We start from the raw sequence: 20,364 nt of genomic DNA on the forward strand, positions 1-20,364 counted from the left end.
ACTCCTGCTAATAGAAACCTGTGCTAAATGCTTTGTCAAGAAAGTGATTACACTATCTAAATGAGGTGCTTATATACAGTACCTAGATAGGGGATGCACAGAAACTGGTAGAGATATTTGCAAATTAGGATTTACCTAAGACATTTTAGTGGGGTATAAAAGACTGGAACAAGTTTTCTCAGTACTTAGATGGGCAAACAGTGGAATCCCTAGAAATCAAGAAATAGTCAGTGTCACTGAATGGTATGTTTGGGAAGCATAATTTTTATATGTTTCCTTAACATCCAAAACAAGAAAACATTGAAAACAGTTTCCCAACTACTACATTTTTGTTTAATACAAACATGAGAATATTTACTTACCTGAAAAGGGCTGTGTTGGGTCATGTTCATAATACTTACACAAGTTCATATATAATCTTAAATTTTTATTTTTCCAACATAAATATCGTATCACAGAATTAGGTATTATAACACTTTTATTAGTTATGTTGAGTATTAAAAATAATTAGGTTAGGTTAGGTATTATAACACTTTTATTAGTGATGTTGAGTATTAAAAATACATTTTTCTTCCTTAATTACATTTTTTTCAATAATGTTCACAGGTTTCTGCCACCTTTGCAGAGACAAATTCATTCATTAGTTCTTGAGTTAATATTTATAATGAGTAATGTACACACATTTTTAAAACTGTTTATAAACAAGATCGGCAAATATTTCAGCGAAATTTGTATCATCTCAGTTTTTAGTTTATATTTTTTTCTGTCAGGTATAAATAGTAAAAGTATTAAAATGCAATAAACATCAGGTTATTTAACAAATGTAAAGTGTGTATTACTATAATCTAAACATTTTCAGAGCAGTTACAGTGCCACTCCACATGGAAGAAATAAATGTTCTGATTTTTCCTTCTGAAAATCTCAAACTTATTTTTAAGAAAAGATCAGTTTACGATCAGTGAATCTCAATTTTTTCTTCAAATTGAGTTTATTATTTCTTTACATTGTCATTTAATAAGATATATTATCAACAAAAACATGTTTGCTAAATTGCTTTCAGTGAGTCAAATCCTGGAGTTTGTTTATTTTCTAGACATTTCTCAGAGAACAATTTATTTTATGAAGAATTAGTGTAGAACAATCTTGAAGAAAAATGTGTTTACAAGAACAGTGATTTTTTAAGGATTAATGGGTGCTATTATTTCTTAAAAACTGGCTTCTAGCTATCACTTGTTTTAATGAAATTTCACTGAAAGAACACACTGCTTTCTTCAAAAATGCTTATAGTAGTCATTTCATTCCAAACTTTTTACAAATACCAGCAGCACCACTTTTATAAAAACCTGTGTGTGCAGTTTCAAAGTATTATCAGTAGAGCAGATGTTAAGATGAACATGATGGGATAAAAGCTGTAAAAGAAGGCTCAACTCTTGAAAAAAAAGTGATGAACAGAATGTTACTGAATGTTTAACTCTATTACCTATGAGAATCAATTGAAGTCACACAAAATATTCAGTTACTCAAATTTGTTATTAAATCAATTAACCACACAATAATAATCAACTACTATCCCAACTATCAAAGTAATCATAGCATTGCCACAGTAATTTCTCACTATAGTTTTTCATTAATTCATATTTTTCAGCTTGATCAATTAATGCCACAGTTCTTTAAAATAATTCACTGATCAAAACAACTGTCTCTGATTAACACTATTTTCAATTATTCCAACTAAGTCTTATGTAAGAATAATCATATAGTTGAATATAAGTTGAAGTTGCTCTTCAGGTTCCCTACAATAAAAGTGTTGGTAATCTGTTTCCAATTAAAACAAACTACCTCAGCTAGTTGCTTATCTCTACAACCTTTAATCTTTGTAATTAAAACAAACTAAATTGCTCCCTACCCACTTTAGAAAATACTGCAATTTTTCTGAGGTTAAGTCACAAACTACTTTTTAATGTATTTTAAGTTAACATGAATACTTGACCAAGGGGTAATAATAAATTGAAGAATCTTATTTCTATTATTTACCTTTACAAGCTTTTTAATCGCTTCCTTTGCAATCCTATTTACATTTCTGGATACTGGCATTTTTCTACCTAATACTAACCTTTTATCATTTATGGAAGGCTTTTTTTCCTTTACAACAACTGGCATAAATGTACAGGACAGGATGATAACTAGTACACATAAAAATATGGGTGGAGATGATTAAGGATTAACTAGTCTAGTTTTCTATGAACAAGATTATACATAAAAGTTTGTCACCTTATAGGTAAAATACATGAAATGTTTATCTCCATGCATTTAGGATAACTGTAATAATGTAAGTATCTGCAAAAACTGGCAAGTCTATAATATGCACCATTACTTCAGATATTACAAGTACTCAGAAATGAGAGCTGTTTAGCATTCCTTTCATGTATAAAATAAAAAACCTTGATTTATGCAATTTATTAAAATCATAACGACTATGCAAAAAAGCCACAAGGTTTGATGATTTTATTATTCTCCTTACAATCAGGTATCTGCATACTGAAGGTGTTGTATTGTTCAAACAAAAGTACTCCTGCTGTTCCTTAGTTAATTTATTGTAAGGTCTTATATTTAAGTAACTGTGGTAAAATGTAGAAATGTCCCATTTTGTTACTACTCAAAATAAGTTCAATATATTTATTAGTTAAATTAATGAAATGACAACTTTTGTTTTCATTGTGTCATACATTTTCAATTCAATAATTATATTTAAAATCTAATAACTCATACATGAAAGCAAAAGAGAACATGTAAGGTAACAGAACACATTCTGTATGCCATCTCTAAAGCTGACATAAGCCATTCATCAAATAGCAGGACTCATCAGGCTGGTTGAGGTGTGTGTGACATAATAGTGGTCTAGCTTCTAGGTGCTTTGTGTGTATACATACACATAAATTTCAAAGAACAATGTCCTTTATGAAGCAAGCCACACTACTGAAGTGAACTGTATTATTTTTAACGTTATTTACATATTAGAGTTCTAGGGTAAGAATTAATAACAAAAGATCACTTGTTTTATTTCTTTAAACCTTAGCAGCAGTTAGTTCAGTATTTTATTATCTATAATATCATTTACAAGAACTTGTCAAACCGGCATGTTAAGTCATTTTGTTCTTAAATCAATTAGAGCAACTACAGTATCAATGGGAGAAAAATAAATTAATAACTACAAGAACCAATAGTTTAAAACAAAACATTATATTACATAATAATCACATTGCATCTGCAATACTTACAGACATAAAATTGATCTGGTGCTACACATGCATGTGTGTGTATATATAGCATTGGTCTCCATGAACAACCATTGTTATGGTTTGAACCAGAATAAGCAAGTGAATAATTCAAGTTAACACATTAATACCACAGTTCAAGTCTAGGTGTGACTGCACACTCTAATCTCTTCTTACTAAGGAATTTCTCTGTTTCTAACATTAATATTTTCCACCTACATAATCATTTATTTAGTAAAATAAAAAGGCATTACATTTTAAATTGTAAATTATTTAATACTTGCTTTTTCAATTAAAATATCATTAAGTTATTCATAGTTTATATACAAACAAGATATAATGCTATGATTAAAAAGTATATAGTTAATATTATTACTAGTATTAGTAAAGGGCCAAAGGCCACCTGAAGGAATTACCTAGTTTTACAACTTGCACCACTGTATAGTGTTGTCAGTCAGAAACACTAAAATGACACCACATAAGGGACTGTTATGACATCAATAAACATGCACATGCCATGAATTACAATAGGAATTATGTACAGTGTACACTACAACACAGCATAAAATACAAATATCTGCTACTTTTAATTTTCGTTTTACTTACTTTTGAAACAGAAACTTTCAGTACCTTTGCAAAAGTACATCTAGAAATATTAAACATACACTTATTAATATTAGTCCTACTACTTGTAGTTCAATAACAAATTGACAATTGAAACACAACTGAGAGTTCTACAATGCTATGTTTATTGAATCCTTACTTATGGTTCCAAGTGTTGGATAACATCATCAACAATTAATAAATGCATCAATGAAATATAAACATGGTTCCTCAGACATTTGATTAAAATATCACTAAATAGACATAAAAGTAATGAAGTTGTTCTGAAGACGGCCACAACAAAATGAAAGTTATGGGAAAATTTAACAAAGAGACCAGGGAGTTTTATAAGTCATATGTAATAAGAAAGTGAGAGATTGAAAATATCATTATGACAGGAAAAATCCTACGAAAAAAAGGTAAGGGAAGACAAGGTCAGATGCTAATATCAACAACTACCAAAGAACTTGGAATTACTACTATAGTAAAGATAAGAGCGAAAGAAGACGGATCAGTGGAAGATGCTCTAGAGAGGATGACTACCAGTACTAGCATTTACCAATAATACAACCTACAGTGTTACTAACGTGCGTCACTTGAGAAGAAGCCAAATATTCTATGCAAAAGCTATCAACTCGGAAGCAAAATTATGAAAATAGCTCAGAGTATAAACTTATAACTGTTAATAGAAGTAATACTATTACACTAATATCAAAAGTAACGTTAGTTATACTTACACTTACCACACTAAGCCTAACGTCACCATACAACAACTATCATTATCAGGCTTAATCTCCAAAACCCTTACCTATATATATAACTGGCAGCTTCAAATAAAAAATAGTAAAAATTATTGACATTCTTCTACCATTCAAAATCACTAACAAAATACAATGAAACCAAACTCTCTCTCTCGGTATTTGTATCTTCGTACTCTGGACGGTCAGGCTCTCTTTAACCTCTTCCTCCTCCCCGTACTTATGTGGTCTTGCAGTATTTGATAGTGATAGTTACTTCATTTTTGGATCAGAGTGAACTGAATATTACTCCGATCCTTTTCAGGGCAATGTCCATGTATTGTGGCACATGTATGGTTATTATTTTGTCCTATCAGCAAGTTTGTTGGTGGAATTTTTTTTTATTCATTATGTGTATGTGTGTGTGTATATATATATATGAAACCAAACTTAAATCACTGAACACTTACTTCAAATACGCGCTACATTTAACGCTCTCTACAAAACATTCCAAACGCGCTGTTCAAATATTGGATTGATAAGATTTATATATAAATGATACTGTTAAAAGACTATGCCGTTACTTTTAATATACGTAACTCCAGAACTCTTGTTCTCTTATTATTTGTTTGTTTGTTTTGGAATTTCGCACAAAGCTACTCGAGGGCTATCTGTGCTAGCCGTCCCTAATTTAGCAGTGTAAGATTAGAGGGAAGGCAGCTAGTCATCACCACCCACCACCAACTCTTGGGCTACTCTTTTACCAACGAATACTGAGATTGATCGTCACAATATAACGCCCCCACGGCTGAAATGGCGAGCATGTTTGGCGCGACCGGGATGCGAACCCGCGACCCTCAGATTACGAGTTGCATGCCTTAACACGCTTGGCCATGCCGGGCCCCGTCTCTTATTATTCAACAGTGGCTAAAACAATATGAAGAGGTTTAATCTAACAGTACTTTCGCGGTAATTATCAAACAGTTAAAAATTAAAGCTAGAGTTTTGGAAGTTAGCATGATTTAGCATATTTTTTACGTTAAAACAAACAGCAATGCTGCGTTAAGTGAAACTAAAAGGTGTATTATGCTTTATCATTCTTGTATGCATATATTTAATAATAAAAATGTGTTTTATTTCCTGCTGATCCAGTTTAAATAATAAAACATTCCTAACATTTTCTTATGAAATAAATATTAAATATAAATACATCTAACTTCACTGTACTGTTTGTTTGTTTTGGAATTTCGCACAAAACTACTCGAGGGCTATCTGTGCTAGCCGTCCCTAATTTAGCAGTGTAAGACTTATAAAATCTTATAAGTTTTTTGGATCACTTGATCCAAAACGTAAGTCCAGAGGGAAGGCAGCTAGTCATCACCTCCTACCGCCAACTCTTGGGCTACTCTTTTAACAACGAATAGTGGGATTGATCGTTACATTATAACGCCCCCACGGCTGAAGGAGCGAGCATGTTTGGCGCGACGGGAATGCGAACCCGCGACCCTCAAATTACGAGTCGCACGCCTAATAGAATTAGAGATAGTTATTAAAACATATATATATATTTAAAAACAAACGCATCCACAGCTATAACTATATAAACTTAATATTTGAATTTCGCGCAAAGCCATCTGCGCTAGTCGTCCCTAATTTTGCAGTGTAAGACTAGAGAGAAGGCAGATAGTCATCACTACCCGCTGCTAACTCTTGAGCTACTCTTTTTACCAAGAAATAGTTGAACTGACTGTAACATTATAACGTCCCAAAGATAAAAGTGCAAACATCTTTGGTGAGGTTGGATTCGAACCCGCAACCATCTGCTTAAGAGAGGAGCGCTCTGACCACCTGGCCATCCCGGGCCTAACCTAGTATTAGAAGCAGCAGAAGTACCACATACATTAAAAAAATACACATCTGCCCTTTACACTGAGAGTGGTCACGTTTCTGTCAATATTTGTGTTTATGAAGAAGCCAGAACATGTTTCTGGTAACTTTCTGAAATGAGTTTATTTTTTCGTTTTGTTGAATTAAAAAAAAATCAAAACTTATAAAATGTTTTTACAAGAATACAAGAAAATGCACAAAGGGAAAGATTATGACTTAATGCAACATATACCATTTAATCCTTGAATTTAGTTTTTTGACGTTGAACATTTAAATTCGTTTCCAAGTTTTTGCTGTTAAATAATGCGTATCTTAATCCTGATTTTAGTTTCATGAATTTCAGTACACAGCACTTTAACTCTGCTTTTAGTTTTTTGTGTTTAGTATCATGATTTTGTTTGATTTTGAATTTCGAGCAAAGCTAGCGCAGATAGCCCTCCCTAATTTAGCAGTCTAAGGCTAAAGAGAAGGCAGCTAGTCATCACCACCCACCGCCAACTCTTGGGCTACTCTTTTACCAAGAAATAGTGGGATTGATCGTTCCATTATAACGCCTCCACGGTTGAAAGGACGAGCATGTTTGGTGCGACGGGGATTCAAACCCGCAACCCTCAGATTACGAGCCGAACGCCTTAATCCACTTAACCATGGTTTAGTACCAGTTATTTTAAACATGTTTTGAGTTTCCTAATGTTTGGTATAGTTTATTTTCATTCCTTTTCTAGCTTTTTTATTATGCATTATATACTATGTTTTAACACAATTTTTATCGCTTTCATGGGTTCGGTATAGGCACTTTAATCCTGCTTTTAGCTGATCACTAAGCGTTACTATATCCGCATTTTTAGCCTTTATATATATTCAGTATACCACATTTCAACTCCGATTTAAAAAAAAATACCTATGAACAACGTATTGTATTCTAGCTCTGCATTTCGATTTTCGATACAAGTTTTAATCAACTTTAGTTGTTGTTTTTTTTCATGTTCACGATATGGAAATGTAACTCCGTGTATGGTTGTTTATCTTCGTATTTAGTATTTGGTTTTTTTTATACAGTACCTTAACCCCATTTTTAGTATAGGTAGATAACTTCAAGCTAAAGTATTTTATGAGATTAAACATAAGTATGTTTTTAGTAGCAATTATATCTTTTGTTTGTTTGGGAATTTCGCACAAAGCTACTCGAGGGCTATCTCTGCTAGCCGTCCCTAATTTAGCAGTGTAAGACTAGAGGGAAGGCAACTAGTCATCACCACCCACCGCCAACTCTTGGGCTACTCTTTTACCAACGAATAGTGGGATTGACCGTCACATTATACACCCCCACGGCTGGGAGGGCGAGCATGTTTAGCGCGACGCGGGCGCGAACCCGCGACCCTCAAATTACGAGTCGCACGCCCTACGCGCTAGGCCATGCCGGGCCCACAATTATATCTGAATGATCCCTGTACAGCTTTCTATGGTAAATTAACAGAAACACCACAATCATTAAACCGAACATTTATATATATATATATATATAAATTAATACTAATTGAATCCCAACACGATTGATGCTCTTTTGTCTTTTAATCAATAACTCTGCTTTGTGTAATTTTATTATATATATAAAATCAGTTCTCGCTTTTAGTCTTAAAATAAAGCTTAACTAGTAAATAAATATTTTCTTCGATACTGGTGAGTAAAATGTTATAACACACACCCAAACCTCTAGAGATACTTCTAATAAACATTGTAAACCAAACATTTAGAAGTTAGAGCATGCGCATTGTGTCATATTGATTTCTTTTGTGAGGATTGTTCATTGTTCTATTGATTTTCTACACACTCAGCAAAGCCACGTGGTGGCATGGGTATACAAAGTGTGCTGCTTGAGATCAGGTTTGTTGTGTTCGTATTGTATAACTGTATTATGAATAGTGCTAACTAGAGAATACTAATATTTCAGTATAACAATCCGCCAGACAAGTTTATATTTCCCTTTTTTGTTGTTTTTAATATTACCTAAGACAGACTAGAATTTAATGTTAATTTTGTTCTGTGTTCTTTATAACAAAGGAATGAAATGGTTTTCAAACAATAATCTTAGTGTGCGTATTTTCTTATAGCAAAATTACATTGGGCTGAGTCCACCGAGGGGAAATCGAACCCCTGATTTTAGCGTTGTAAATCCCTAGACTTACCGCTGTACCAGCTGAAGAAAATAATCTTAGCTTGTGTTTTTTGTTTTTGATATGTCAATTGTTTAATGTTCTTTAACAGTTCATTTGCTTGTTTTGGAATTTCACAAAAAGCTACACGAGGCCTATAGCAGTTTAGAGCTAGAGGGAAGATAGTTAGTCATCACTACCCACCGCTAATTTTGGGGGTACTCTTTCACCAACGATAAGTAGGATTGACTGTCCACGTGTGAATTTCGGAGAGAACCTTGTTCTAATTAGTTGTTTCTCAAACTAACTACATTTCTACAAACAAACGCTTGACCTTTCTCATGACTAACGTATTTTGCATGCGAAAATAAATGGTGTGTTAAGTATGCTGAGAGATAGGGATATAATAAAGTTTCTTTTATTGTGTTTGATTCATCTGTATTTAAACGATATAGTTAACGACCGGCTGTGTCGTAACGGTTCATATGTCGGATTATAAATCCGAGAGTGAATGGTTCATATCCTGTAGTCGCAAAATCACTATTCGTATTTGAATCACGAGTATGTTATAAGAGCAGGGGCGTAGATTTTTTACACCTGGTGGGGGAGGATGATTTTTGCAACCACTTATGTGGACTGTTCAATTTGCAAATTGGTAATCTCTGATTACGTGAACCTGAAAGCTGTAAACATGCAGTCAGAGTGATCTTGTTGCCAGGGTACTTCAAGGTTTCCATGTAGGTTTGTATAAGTGAGGTGTTGTGAACAGTTTTCAAAATGTTAATATAATAGACAAATATGTCACAAAATAACTGCCACATGAATTTATTCCTGCACACTGCACAGTGTAAAAGATGGCCATTATATTTGACAAGGTTAGTAATAACTTTCATTGCATGAATTACGTTTTCAAATATTTTGAAATGTCTTTGCAAACTCTTGAAAATTACACATCAATACAATGTAGCACATAATTATTCATACTTTTCATTGAAGTAAGATTCATTTAGTCCTCTAGTCTACATGTTCCCAAACGTAGCCCTCCTTTGTGATCTGTTTGTGTATTCTTTCGTAATCTCTTCTATATTTATCTTGTCGACCTCATCTTTGTGAGTGTGACCAACTGCCACATGGTTGAGGCGGCACTGAGACATAGTTGACCTTAACCACGTCTTCAACCGTCTTAATGCAGAAAAGCATTCGCAGCTGGATATTGGACATACAAGCAAAATTTTCATGAGAAGAAACACTTCATTAAACATATGCTGGCTTCTTTCATGCATTTTACAGTAAGCATCCTTCGCACCTTTCAGAGATACTACTTTTGTTGTTCCTTTGAACATGGGCAACTGAAACTCGATCCGTTGTGCAGAGATTTCTGCATAGAAGTTTAAAACAGTTGTCAATCTTGCCAGATGTGATCATGTTCTCAAGTGCCACATATTGCCTCAAGTCATTGTTGTCTACATTGAATCTAGTGGTCAGATGTTCTATGACTGTGTCCACAAATTCAAAATATTGGCTTCTGTAGTAATGTCTAGCTGTTGCAGATGGTGTACCGAGCCGTCAATGATCCTAAAACTGTCTTTCCTTTGTCAAATCTGTCCAACAGACCTCGTGCTTTCACTGCTATCTGATTTTTCATTTGCTAATTCAGACAAAGAATCTACAATGTCACTGTAGTGATCATTAGCACATTTAATTGCAGATAGGCGACACAAGCAGCGTGTTGGACACAGTGGGCAGATGTATTTAACTGGACCATTGTGGCTGTCTGACGATACAATATTTTCAAAGATTGTCTTGTATTTGCCTGACCTCTGAAGCAAGACACCAAGTTCATGTACCCACTGGATAGAATCTCAAACACATTCACAAGCTTCAACTGCATGTTGCATTATTAAATTAGCATTGTGTGCTCCGCAGTGAAAATACAAAGCTGACGGTTGCTTCTCTTATTTTTGCCTAGCATCCACTGTACGCACTACCCATGTTAGCGGCTCCCTCATGAGTTTGTGCTCTTAATCCTGACAGTGGTAAATTAAGTCTAGTCAGTACATCAAGTATAGTCGAGGATATTGTTTCAACAGTTGTATTGGAAACACTGTACAAACCAAGAAATGTCTCAGACGTCAAGGTTCTCATCTACGTATCGTACACATATTGCTTCCTGATCCGCAGCTGTGACATCTTAAGTGCCATCAACCATTAATGCAAAGATTTTACTTTGCTGCACTTCGTGTGCTATGTTCCTCAGTATTTGATGGCTGAACATCTCCATTATTTCATTCTGAGCCTGGGGTGATGTGAATGGTTTTCTTTGACAAGTAGGCCGTCAACTGAGGGATTTCCTCTTCCAGGAGTTTCATTAACTGCAGGAAGTTCCCCTCAGTATGTCCACGTAGTGGTAAACGTTGACGCAGTAAGAAACGTAAACCTCTGAATATTTTGGCTAGACTTCCTTTGCATTCTTCCTGCTGCTTTTTCTTCCATCATGTAGCTAGACAGTCACTGGAGGTACATCAAGTAAACCTTCTGGAGATATAGAAATCTGTGCTGAGAGTATTGGTGTTCATTGAATTTCTGTTTTGCCTTTTTCCAGTTGCAAAAACCGGTAGATATGAAAGTATAATCCACTGGCCTCTCCAATTTCCCTGTGAAAAGGCCTCCATTTTCCGTCTTGGCACAATGAAAGGATGACTGAGTCTGATTATCGAAGAACAGCTACGGAAACTCAAACCACTTGCCCTGGAAGTTGATATTTTGCTTTTTGTCGTGGTATTAGTAGTGCGTCTGGATGATATGGCTTTTTACACTGTATCTGTGGAGTGTCAGATTTTTCATTACTGCACAAACTTGTTTCACAACTATCTGGTGGTTCATGATGTGCAATAGTCGCACAAGCATTTTCAGACTCGTCCTCTGATGAACATGGTATTTCCTCTATATGGAGAGTTTCTATTCTTTTGCTTGAGGTTGTTGGATTATCTGCATCGCCACTTGTAGTATTAGTAACTGGCTTGCAGAAGTGTCTAATATCGGAAAGTTTCAGACGCTTGCTTGTCATAATTGGAATCTGTTTTCCAGATGACTCAACAGGCTAAAATACAGTCTTTATTGAAAAGCTAACGTACGACGAACGAAGATAGAACAGAATGGAAGTAGGACTGAACTGTACAAAGTCGAACGTGCGAACCTCACAGTGACTTTCGAGCCGAATTGACCGCCTGCGCATCGCTGGGACAATAATGTGTGCTAGTTATAATACAAGCAATTGCAAGTTTCTCGAAAAATACTTAAACAAATCACAAATATGTTATATTCCTGTTAAAGCTCATCAAAAGGCAAACACGTTGTGATATAACGCCATTAAATAAAAACGCCTAAACAAAAACTAGCAATACAATTCGAGTAGAGGCTTCAGGCCGTTGAAATCGCTTCTGTGTTCTAATTACAGAAGAAAAGTAGAATTTTTTACTATATGATAAGAGAATATATTGTTTTTTTACCATAAAGCACCAGCACTTTATCAGAGGGCGGTGATAATTTGAAATTTTATGGATTAATGAGAGCCACAAACAAGTATAATGAGCCCTGTTGTAAAATCGAGGCTCAGATTACAGGAAGCGGAAGGGGTGATGTAGGGCGCGTCTGAATCCGAGCGGCCTGAACCTGTCGTTAACTTACACTAAACGTACACTATGGTTAGTGGCTTCGGCAGCTAAGGAAAGTAAGGCGTTCGACAATAAAACCGGCTTGACATGAATAAGAACAAATGGCGCAGGAAAACCACACAATATACAAAAGATTGATGCAGTTACAAGCTACAAATGGCCTGCCAGATCTAGATCACAGGAGTTTACCTTTGGAAGTAATATTTTCGAGTTTCACGCTCTGTTCAATCTGTTGTGATGAAAATTGTAATCTTACACTACATACAAGACATAGGTAGATTCTGTGATAGTGCTTGCAAGCCTTGCATGTATACTTAGGCCTACTGACTGAAACTTACGAACTATCGCTTAGGTCGAAAAGCTTAGAAGCACGCCGATATTAAAGATGTACATTTCGGCTACTGAAAAAGCCTACATCTAGGCCTAATTATGTAATTCGATCGGTAAGAACACGAGAATCACAAGAACAAAACACAATTTGCAGGCCTGTGATGCAATAAAACAATTTAGACCAAACTGTAGAAGGTAATGATTGGATGCACCATATCCCCACCTAAAATGAAGGGGAGGGATATATACCCCATCCCCCCAGGATCTACGCCCCTGTACAAGAGTGATTGTAAGATTTCACTATTCGATTACACTAGCGCACTAGTTAACAGACTAGCTGTCCTTCTAGTCTGCCATCTGAAAAATATCGACGGTTAGTTAAGTAGCCTTTGAGTGTTTTTGCATGAAATTCAACAGTGTATCTATTGATTAATTTAGGTTCGAGAAATTAACAAGTCACAATATAAAGAACTGTGCAATGAGTGATAGTAGACCCGCACGGCGAAGTTTTCCGACAAAAACTCGGATAAACCTAGTTAGTTATATTGTTGAGTGGATAATAAAAACGTTTACACTGAATTTGAACAATATTATTTTAATAACTTTAGTAAACATTGTTTGTTGCAATAAGATACTTACGACATCTACAATTTAACGTTCTCTAGCGGTCATTTACTTAGTGCAAAATCAAAGAATGCGGATTTGGGGTGGTTTGTTTTGAATTTCGCACTAAGCTAAACGAGGATTATCTGCACTAGCCGTCCCTAATTTAGCAGGAAAAGACTAAAGAGAAGGCAGTTAGTCATCACCACCCACCGCAAACTCTTGGGCTACTCTTACCAACAAATAGTGGGATTGACCGTAACTTTATAACGCCCCCAGGACTAAAAGGGGCAAGTATGTTTGGAATGAGGGAATTAGGGGTGGAATAACGCATTTGTGGGTAATTGAGCGAAGTATTATTAAATTTAACAAGTATTTCCCGATTTGCATATTTTACGCTTTCTGCAGTATCTGAGACGATATTGATTAATTTATAACTGAAGAGTCTAGGTATATTATTACAAGTAACTCAAGCTATTGAAACAGTACAATGTCAGCAGCAAAGTTAATATAATTTATAGCCATATTTAATACTAGCCTAAACAAGCTCGTATCTAATGGTAGAACTTAGTATTTAGGCCTCGTTGGGTACAATTTTTATCTTGTAATCTAATAAAGAATTGACTTTTTGAAAAGGGTTTAAAGTAGTTTTTGAATGAGGCCAGGGATGCACGAACGGACGTGTTATCTTCCAGGAATAGATTACGATATTTTAAGTTATTTTTTCGTTAAAAAGGAAGAATAAGAGACGATCTTACTAAGTTTAAATATTTATTCGTTATTCTAGTAGAATAACGTCCAACTTGTTTTGTGCTATATTCTGAAGATAAAAACTACATTTAACTACAAAAGCAAATTTCTATGTAATAACTATTTGAGTAAAGTGAAATTATTTTAGTTCTCCAGTATTAAGTGATTTAAAATAAGGTGCTTGGACAAAAGTTTAGCCTAAACACGTATGTTTGAATAAGTGGCATTGTTACTTACGTAAACATTACTCGTTACCTAGAAACTTTCCTAAAAACCCTTCGAGAAGCAGTAATCATACTTTTCAAATACGAGTTTTCAATAAAATATTTACAGTCGTCAAGTCTTTGCGCAACAATTTGATGCAAGTAAAACACTTGCAAAAATAAACGGTCTTCAAATATATTTCAGTTTTACAACTCTTCATTACGTGAAATGATTAAAAACATAACGAAGAAGCATTTTCCAATAAAAAAAAAAGTTTTAAAACTCCAGCAATCACCTCAAGCCTACATAGCATAGAATAAACGACCACGAATCATATGTATCAGTTCCTAATTTTGGAACCGCTGATAGGATGAAGGTAGCTATCTTGTAGCACTCAATGCCACAAATGATTTATTCGGCTTTTAAATGAAACAAATGGATGACTCACTGTGACTGGCACGTTAACTTACTTACGGCTGTAAAAGGGTAGGACTAAAAACGCGAACCTATGATCGTTTGATCCACATCAGGACACGTTAGTCATTAAGTCGTCTTTCTGTAAAGAAAGATTGTGATATAATTTTAAAAGGTAAAACTAAAGTGTTAAAGAATTAACCTGAAAGAGATAAACATCTAAACTCGAAACAAAATGAACAAAGCTGACATGATAAAAGTTCTGTTTTTTTTTTACATTTCTTTTATGGGATTAAGTAGAAATATTTAAGAACCCATGTTGATCATTGTTCTACATTATTCTCTCTGTTCATATATTTAAGCTTTGTTGCTATTGGCTAATCACTTAAATTTTCGGCAAGTCAAGTTAATTAATGAAGAAACTGTTGCTACCAGTTACTAAACATTGGAGGTACAGTTTATTTTGTTTCATCACCATGACAACACTTGACAAAGCTATATAGAAAGGATTTGCACGCGGTGCAAAAATCAATAACTTAATATTGTGCTCTTGTAAGGTGTTCCACAAATTTCGAAATGTAGTGCAAAAGCCGTGATGGTAGATGTTGGCATTTTATGTGCTTCTAGCTTTTTTTCTTAAAACATATTTTACAGTTACTTGTTTCTTAATTTATTTTGAATGGTAAAGCTAAAATATGGTTATTCTGGATTTCAATTATATAATTAAAATACATTTATTTAAGGAAGCTTTGTAATATAACTGTTTAAGATAAAATTAGTTGTGGTTTTTGTTAGCATGTCATGTTATTCGTACCAAATCAACAAGTAAATATCTTTATTTTAAAAAATATTATGGTCAAGTTTATTATTTTTTATTAATGTGATGTATAATACGGAAGGCTTTATTAATACTAGAAACCTTAACGATAATGGATACCAGAACTGGTTTTAAAACATTTGACTGGAATAACAATATCTTGATACATAAATTTCATCTATAAATTATATTACGACCTTCTGCGTAACGGTACTAATAAAAACTGTTTATATCGAAAACTCTTAAATTATGCTATGCAAAATTCCGTTAGCTACGTCTGTTTTCTTTTTACATTTGTGTATATGTATTTAGGGTTAAATATCTATTTAGGGTTAATGATTGCTTAGAAAAGTTAATATGCCCAATAAATCTAGCCTTTACTTTTCGTTGCGAATATGAAGGTAGTTGGGCCCGTTATAAGAGTCTCAACACAATAACATCTTTGAATTGTGTTGTCATCTTTTAAAGATCGTAAGCAGATTTCGGCGACAGAATAAAGATAGACATATTGAGTACCTAGACTACAACCATTTCTTCGTTCGTCACTTTCCAACAACCTCGCTAAAAAAGAAGTGGTGTCATTGTTTAGATCAGCAGTATATTATGAATTACAAGCACGTGCACAGCCAAACCTCTTTATCGAACTTCGTTTAGCAGTCAGTGTTCCAATCTTTTTGTAACATACACCATTAGGCTGATTATTCCCCATCCACTTTTAATTACAAGCTACCTCTTGTTTTGTAAGGAGGAAAAGCAGTAGTATTTATCAACAACCAGTTTTCACTCAAATGATTAATCAATATCAGCTGTTAAAACTCAAAACGACAGTTTTGAGTGCGACAGTACAGATAGACCATTGTATAGCTTTACGCTTAATGACAAACAAACATAATACTGAAAAACGACTTTAAATTAACTACTAGTATATTCCTCTCCTTTATAAATTTGTTCGATATTCCTTTGTTACGAATTATAATTTATTATGTTTCATACGTCACGTAATAATATTTGAAATAACTGGAAATTTGAATTTGATTTTAGAAGTTAAATGTTAATGTATAACTGTCAGCGAGATTGATACACAACTCGTTTTGAACTGACCAGGTGGTTAAGGCACTCAACTCGTAATCCGAGGGTCGCGGATTCGAATCCCCGTCACATCAAAACATGCTCGCTCTTTCAGCCTTGGGAGCGTTATAAAGTGATGGTCCATCTCCCTATTCGTTGGTAAAAGAGTAGCCAAAGAGTGGGCGGTGGGTGGTGATAACTAGATGCCTTCCCTCTACTCTTACACTGCCAAAGTAGGGAAGGCTAGCGCAGATAGCTCTCGTGTAGCTTTGCGGGAAATTAGAAACAATCTTTAAGACAATTTTTTTTTAATATACAAATAATAATACACTTGATACTAACAGTTACTACAATTTAGAATATATGCAGAGTCTATCTGGTCTAGAACTTAATTTTATCGATGGTCCAGTTCCAATATGAACAAATTAATTGAGTTTATATTGTTCGTCCTCGCCTAAGCTAGCGTTATCATTTCTTGGCTGACCTCACATCCTTCAGAGCAGACTAACGAGGAAGATATCCAATATCCTGGTAAAGATACTAACGCCCAAAGCTAATTCACTGAAGTTGCACTGTTCGAAATCTAGATTTACCTGATCAAATTCGGTAGTTTTTTTTCTTCTTCAAACTAATAAGCATTAATAACAATAATAGCTCTCGAGGCTTCTAATATATTGACTGCAGCTGACCAATAATATCCTGTCTCTCTCGCCGCGTCGGTTTATATTTTTAAGGCAAGATTCTCCGACGTTTAATGTTCGTAATACAAATATTGTTGATTCTTATTCTCGAGAATCTTCTATAAATTTATAGAAGAGGTGGGACTTCCGCAATATACATCCAGCAATATACGTTACTTGCAACGTAAAACACGTAGGTATCAAAATAAGCGTATGTTAATAAATCCGTTACTTTTAAACCAACAATAGATAATTTATGTCACATCTCAACAATGTTGAAAACTTTATTCTGAATCGTGTGCTTGTCATTTAGTTGTAATAAATGTTATATATTTTTACTAGCCGTTCCCTGCATGACAGTTATATAAATTCACGTTTAAAGGAAGGTTGTCTTACAACTTGAAAAATACCTTCTTTCATGTGTTTTGAGAATTTCGTATAAAGCTACACAAAGTCTATCTACGTTAGCCTTCCCTAATTTAGTAGGGGTAAGGCTAGAGGAAAGACAACTAGTTATCACTTCCCACCGCCCGCTCTTGAGCTACTCTTTTGCCAGTTAGTCACATTACAACGCTCACATGGTTAAAAAGGAGAGAATACTTGGTGTGACAGGGAATCGAACCCGCGAGCCTTGGATTACGAGTTGAGCATCATAACCACCTGGCCATATCGAGCCTCCCTCTAGTCGGTAGTACGAAATAAACGCATACGCTCTATACCTGAACCTCAGTGGTCTAACTTCTGTTGAGGTTAAGTACTTCAATTTGATGCTAGAACACAAGAAATCCATGTTATACATTCAAAAATTACAAATCATTGCGATTTGACTGCGAACTTGATATGAATCAACTAAAAGTGATTGAAAAATTACTTAAAAGCACTGATAACTATGTTCACGACCCACACAGGTACGTGTTGATGTGGTGGAAAAAGGAAACTGCCGAAAGATGAATGTATTGACAAGTTTCAAAAGTTACCAGTAAGTAATAATACACAAGTGTTAAGAATAAAGGAAGGCTTTAATGTCATCCGGATTAGAATGGAAACTGACAGTTCCACTGTGCCAATAAGGTCATTTTTATTAAGGTGGAAGAAAGGTGGGTGGAGAACCCCTTGGGTTACGACAACCTTATTTTTCTTTATTAGAAAGGTATGTTTTTCCTCCATCAATTCTGCCTTGGTTTGAGTAGGTAAGTCTGTCAGTAGGTTTAGATTTCAGCAACTGAGGGCGAGAACGAATAAATCATTCTAAATCTTGGGGCTGAAGAAGATAAATCCGAGCTTGCTGTAATCCAATTTATCCCATGGTAGGGATTTATAATGGGTAGTAAAGCATGAAAATCCTTAATTCATGGCAAAGATGAAAAATGTTTCTCATAATTAACTATCAAACTAAGAAATGCCACATTATGACTAAACTGATAAAAGCTTTAAAATAATGCATAGTAAATAATTGTCAAATATTGAAAAGGCTTATGGATGCCCAATACTATTCTCAACTGAGCTGGTTTGCCTTTAGAGGACACAAGACACGAGGATTTAAGGCTCTTTACATTAATAAAGGTACTTTTCTGGGATTTTTGAAAGTGAAGTCGAAATAGGAATCCTCGAATAGCTTCTGAAGCTCCGACTCAGGCATATCTCATTCACCATATGCAGAAAGAATTAATATTTCTCTCAAGTAAATTTAAAAGTATGATTGAAAAGATCAAAACTCGAAAGTTTGTTATTATGGATACGTCACACCAATATAACCTCCATCGACATAACTTTGCCTTGTTTGTAGCTGTGCTATCATTCCATTCCACTGGTCCACGTTTTACCTTTCATCCCATCATTGGTCCACCACCACTCATTCTCGAAATAAATTTCACAAACACAAAATACCATCATAAACTAAACAAAACTAATATATTACAATGATCATATACAACAAACGAATTGCAGTTTTTATATCAACAATTCCTCTGCACAGTATTTTCTTCTCTTGAGATACAAAAACTATGTATAATCTGCTCATGCAGTCTTCTCCAACACCGATCTCCTTTGATAGCTACTATATGGGACCTGTAGTTCTGGAGGTACAGGTTCCGCCTTATGATTCTCGTGTTATCGATCTTACACTTTTGAATGTATGCAAGTGGTTGATGGTCTGTCTGTATGATATACACATTCCCATAAAATAATTCTGGAACTTCTGGACGATAAAATATGACGATCAGACATTCATTCAATCAGATTAATTTTCTCTATTTAAAAACTTTGAATTTGTATGTTACCAGAAATAGTCCCTCATTCTAAGAATTGAGGAGATTCTTAAATATGTTCTTTAATTTCTAGAATGCCACATGGTGCGATTGTTTCCATTTCACCTTCTTAAGGTTTTTTTTTTTTTTTTTTTAAATCAGGTCAGCGAATGGTGCAGTAGTTTCACCACAATTTGGGATGGATTTCTTACGGTATCTTACTAACACCAGGAAGGATGTGGCTTACTGTACAATCGTTGGAGCTGGTATATCATATGCGGATTATCGTTTCATTTTCTATGACTATCAGTTTCCAACCACGTTGTAAACAACTCTGGCATGGAATATCTAATGTAGCACTTTGATGGTAAGACTTGCTGCTCTTACTCGCTAGTACAGATAGTTAAGTCTTCAGTTTGTCTTTCATTTTGTACTGCATGTCAAAAAATCGTTTCTATAGTGCTCATTGTTAGTGATATTGCACGCCATCCCTCTCATCATGTGGTTGAATGTTTATGTTGAGTTCATTAGTCCAAATGGCATTTGCTTAAATTAAGAGCACCTATCTGGTGTCATAAACGACATTTTCCCTTTAAATACTGTTTCTATTAGGGTTTGCTAATAACCTTTACTGAAGTCGATTCTGAAAAGAAAATGGCTCCATCTAGTTTTGTTATAATGGCTTCTGGATTGCTTAGAGTTTGAGTCGAACTTTGTCAGGATATTCAGTTTATGGAAGTCTATATAGAAACAGTTTGATCCGTTCTTTATCACGATTACACCTAGAGAAGAATAGTCTGAATTCGACAGCATGATGACTCCAGCTTTAAACAGAGTCTTTATTTTCTTCTTTATAAAAGGTCTTATCATAACGTATCTGATAGAGCTTCAAGATCGAGACAACAATGAAGGCATTGTGGTCT

General features: G+C 34.7%; 2 protein-coding genes across 7 annotated transcripts in view; one reads left to right on the plus strand and one right to left on the minus strand.

The window, feature by feature from the left end:
- Nucleotides 1-4,949, minus strand: part of LOC143226067 (serine/threonine-protein phosphatase 2A regulatory subunit B'' subunit gamma-like) — a 55,427-nt gene extending 50,478 nt beyond the window's left edge. The window contains exons 1-2 of one of the 6 annotated variants that reach the window (XM_076456513.1): nt 4,687-4,942; nt 136-209 (exon numbers count right to left, since the gene is read on the minus strand). The gene's annotated coding sequence lies outside the window, so the exon portion shown is untranslated. Of the gene's footprint in view, nt 1-135; nt 210-3,691; nt 3,715-3,881; nt 3,922-4,615 lie in introns of those variants that run through there. The other 5 variants (XM_076456516.1, XM_076456511.1, XM_076456512.1 and 2 more) reach the window with 5 other exon arrangements.
- Nucleotides 4,950-8,345: 3,396 nt separating this feature from the next.
- The window catches only part of LOC143227451 (alpha-(1,6)-fucosyltransferase-like), a 44,109-nt gene continuing 32,090 nt past the window's right edge, over nt 8,346-20,364 (plus strand). The window contains exon 1 of the mRNA XM_076458897.1: nt 8,346-8,386. The gene's annotated coding sequence lies outside the window, so the exon portion shown is untranslated. The remainder of the gene's footprint in view (nt 8,387-20,364) is intronic.

This window comes from Tachypleus tridentatus, chromosome 9, assembly GCF_004210375.1.
Source record: "Tachypleus tridentatus isolate NWPU-2018 chromosome 9, ASM421037v1, whole genome shotgun sequence".
In the NCBI taxonomy this organism is placed as follows: Eukaryota; Metazoa; Arthropoda; class Merostomata; order Xiphosura; family Limulidae; genus Tachypleus; species Tachypleus tridentatus.